Consider the following 4,545-nt stretch of genomic DNA (forward strand, 5'->3'; position numbering starts at 1 on the left):
GCCGCCGACAGCTCCAGAGGCTCGGAAAGGGTGGATGCTGACGGCGGGTGAGGAGGCGGTGGAGAGACCATGGCGCGGCCGGAGTGCAGAGGGTCAGGAAGGAGGAGGAGGGGAGGGGAGCCCACAGGATGCTGGCCAAGGAGCCCGAGGGCCGGTACGCGGGGCCGGGGCGTCGGCCGCACCCGGGCGCAGCCGGGGGGCGCGCGCCCAGAGCCGGCGAAGCAGGGGGGTCTGGCGGCGAGGAGGGGGCGCGGCGGAGGCCCCTGGGCCTCGCCCCTCCCGGCTGCCCAGAGGATGCGAGAACCNGGGGCGGGCCGCGCACGCTCCCTGCGCCCCACCGCCCTCTCCCGAGGGGGGGGCGGGCCGCTCGGGGCGGGGGAGGGGCCTCCGCGCGAGAGGCGCGCTACGGGGGGGAAAGCCGGCGAGGGACGCGCGGAGCGGCGGGCAGCGCGCATGCGCACTGCTCCGTCCGCCGCCGTGCGGAGCTGCAGGAAGCACCCGGCGTTTTTCTGGATGCCCGTCGGGTCGGGCGTCTTCTGGAGTCTCCTCCTGTGTTTCACGACATACGACCCCTATCGTCGCCTCTTCGGAGTTGGGGCTGAAGCGCAGGAGTGGTGTACTGGGGTAATTTCTGGATGCGAGAGGGTTAAAGGCAAGGAAACAATACAAATATAAAAGGTGTGAAGACTGCAGTAAGTGACTAATCACCGCCTCTCACCCCACCCCCACCGTGTAACCAGCACAAGAGAGCCCAGGAGTTGGGACCGAAGAGGGAAGAGAAAATAAATCTCATGGATGAATTTTGCTTGGGCGGGTACAGGCAGTTTCTTGTAACTCTGGGAGGCTGTTTTGCCCGAGACTCAAAAGTAGCTACAGATAGGGCCATCTGCCGGCCCCGAGACCGCCAACCCACCAACATAGACCGCAGGGGCGGTCGGACTCTCAAAACACCAGCTCCACAAACCGCGCGTCCCAGGTAGAGCTGTAGCGTGTCCGAAGCCCAGGCTGAACACATGGATTCGTGGAGGGCGTATTTGCTATGTCACTGTGAGGGTCTTTTTAAATTTAGGTTTGGGGGCGCCTGGGTGGCACAGCGGTTAAGCGTCTGCCTTCGGCTCAGGGCGTGATCCCGGCGTTATGGGATGGAGCTCCACATCAGGCTCCTCCGCTATGAGCCTGCTTCTTCCTCTCCCACTCCCCCTGCTTGTGCTCCCTCTCTCGCTGGCTGTCTCTATCTCTGTCGAATAAATAAATAAAATCTTTTAAAAAAAATAAATAAATTTAGGTTTGCCCTTCTGTAACATGAGTAGATGCGAACGGACTTTTTCAGCACAACCTGCTCTGGCAGGGGAGGGGAGGCATAAAGGACTTCCTCAAGGCTCTGCAGTGAGTCAGACACCTAAGAGTCCTGACCACGCCCAGCCCCTTTACTCACCAGCCCTAGCTCCTCACCGTTGTAAATCGTTGGCGGCATCAGAACTGCTCAGAGTCTAACGAGTAGTCCTAGGTTTGGGGGGAGGGGTTGGGGAGGCAGGTAAGGAAAAAAAAAACGCGCTTTGGGTTTACATCTCCCGGGCACCTTCAACCAAAAGCTTTGAGGCTTTTTCATGCTCTTCCTGATCTCTCTGACTGGATTCAGAGTCATCCCGTGGGTGCAGGAATGTCTAAAAGTTCCGTTTCCCAGACAAAAATATAACATGAAGGCATTTTAGTGATAATCTTAGGGGAGCTAAAAAGGCCTGGACTGGAGAGATTTGTTTATTTTTGCCTCCATTAAAGAGAGAGTTAAAGCTTTAAAGTTCGGCAAAATTAATCTTTCGGCAAAACAGAATCTGATTAAAGAAAAAACACTAGGAGTTCAGATCTTGCCTGGGAAAGGCATTTTTCCGGCACTAAATTGCTCCACCATCAATTCATCTAGTGACTTATTTTGACATGCGAATACCAAAATAGCAAAATCTCTAATAGAAACGATTGTATGCAGCTTCGTTTCTCCCCCCACAGACCTTCCTTCAGTCAATTCAATGACTCAGCAACACAAATAGATACATCCCTCTTCAGATTCAAGCTTGTTACACAAGGCAGGTTTCCAGTACGCTGTAGTTAGTGACAACGAGCTGGGCATTTTCACGGATTATAGGAATTAAGTCTAGCCTAAAGAATCATATCCTCATCAGTGAAAAGGAGGGAGGAGGGCTAAAATAGAGTTTGCGTTGAGTGTGATGTATGTGCAAAGATCGAGAGATTAAGGAAAGTAGGAAAAAATGCTAAAGTCAGTAAGACCACTTAGTGACTACATATATGCCTGTGGGCAGGGAGGTGCTTTACATCTTTAAGTGTGGGGCTGACCTGTGCCTCTACAAAAATGCAGTTTGAAGGTATTATCTTCTAGATCAGACGGTCCAGTAGAACTTGGTGTGATAGAAATCCTCTGTATCTGCACTTAGTGCACTGTCGCAGTAGCCACTAGCCTCATGTGACGTCTGAGCACTTGACATGTGGCTCTAGTGTGCCTGAGACACTGGATTTTTTATTTAATTAATTTTAATAAATTTAATAGCCACATGAGGCTAGTGACTGCCTTACGGGACAGCATATTACTAGACTGTACATAGATAATTTTATAACAACTTTTTTATTTTTTTATTTTTTTTAAAGGTTTTATTTATTTGACAGAGATAGAGACAGCCAGCGAGAGAGGGAACACAAGCAGGGGGAGTGGGAGAGGAAGAAGCAGGCTCCTAGTGGAGGAGCCTGATGTGGGGCTCGATCCCATAACGCCGGGATCACGCCCTGAGCCGAAGGCAGGCGCTTAACCGCTGTGCCACCCAGGCGCCCCTATAACAACTATTTTAGATGTAGATACATCTTAGAGGCCATCTGCTACAAAAGTATGACTGGTCTATGCCCAGGGAAGGGGTGGTTGATCCCAACTGTGTCTAAACAAGCAGTGCTTTAGAGCAGTGCTTTAGGGCAGTGCTGCTTCCGTGCAGAACGAGAGCTGATCTGATTAGATGCAGTAAGTAGAGGGTGGAAACTTCTATTCTGCTTGGCTTCTGAAGTCTGCTTTTCCAAAAATATGCTCCTTAATTGCTTGGGCAATGACTTAGATTAGACTAATCAGACCTTTATGAGTCCCTTAGAACAGTTGCATCTTCCATTCATTCCATTCGTATCATTGGCTCTGGTTAACAAATTGGCAACAGCATTGATGTATCTGTCAGCATTGGGGAACAGCTGTGATCAGGGCTCCTCTGATCCACAGACGTCTACAGAAGTCTGATTTCCAGGTGCCATCAGGTCCCAAGGCTCACAGATGTTTTGAATACCCGCTTGCTAATGCTAATTCCAGAGTATATGCTATTGATAGCTATAAAGATGCAAATCCCCTAAAGAAGTAAATCTTTATTGTCCTTTGATATGTTGGAGAAGAACAGTGGACACTAGGTATCTGGGAGGAAACTCTATAAATATGGAAAAGATAAAAGAACTAGGAGGACAGAAGTCCCAGAACATATTTTATCGGGGCACCTGGGTGGCTCGGTTGGGGGTCTGCCTTTTCCTCAGGTCATGATCCCAGGAACCTGGGACTGAGCCCCACGTCAGGCTCCCTGCTCAGCCGGGAGCCTGCTTCTCCCTCTGTCGCTCCCCCTGCTTGCGCTCTCAATCTGTCAAATAAATAGAATCTTTGAAAAAATACACATTTTATCTACTACAGAAATTTGCTGAAGGCTTGTGCTATTTTATAAGGTGTAAGATAGCACCTTATATGGCTAGCATAAGGATTAACTAATTTTATTACATGTAGAATATTCCAAATTTCTATTTTTAGAGTTTTCATCATTCTCATAAAATATTATTCTTCCATTAATAAGGAAGTGTCACACTACCAAAAAAGAGAGAAAGCATCACCCATAATTTTACTACTTTACCAAAACAACTAGCAACTTTTCTTTCCAGTCTTTTTTCTATACATCATTTTTTAGTTTTATTTATACAGTTACAATCAGAGTGTATATACAGTTTTGTAACCTGACTTCAAGCTTCTTGAGCTAGGCATTATATAAGAGACTATTACAACATACCTGTGGTAACTAGGTCATTTAATATCTGTGTCTGAAGTTTTCTGCCCTTAATTCAATGCTGGAGCTGTGACAGTGATGCACAGTGACGAGAATTCCAAAGAAATATCCTTGAAAAAGGCACATCTACCTGTTTTAACATTTGTTCTGTGTCTTTCAGATCTTATTGGTCCTCTGTGAGACTTTAGCAACAGTATGCATTGTGCGGTACAGAAAAATCAAGCATTGTTCCATATCTGGCTGGAGTTAAATGAAAATATCAAAGGTTCGATGGGAAGGAAAAAAGAAGGGAGGTGCCAGCTGTGTTATCCCACTTCATTTTCATCACACCAAGTCGGGTAGGTTTTATCAAACACACATTAGACATGAGGGATTGAGAAACTTGCCCACGGTTGAATTATTATTAAGTAGCAGACAAGAATTAGCACTCAGGTCTTTCTTTCTTTCTTTTTTTTTTTTTTTT

This window comes from Ailuropoda melanoleuca, chromosome 13, assembly GCF_002007445.2.
Source record: "Ailuropoda melanoleuca isolate Jingjing chromosome 13, ASM200744v2, whole genome shotgun sequence".
In the NCBI taxonomy this organism is placed as follows: domain Eukaryota; kingdom Metazoa; phylum Chordata; class Mammalia; order Carnivora; family Ursidae; genus Ailuropoda; species Ailuropoda melanoleuca.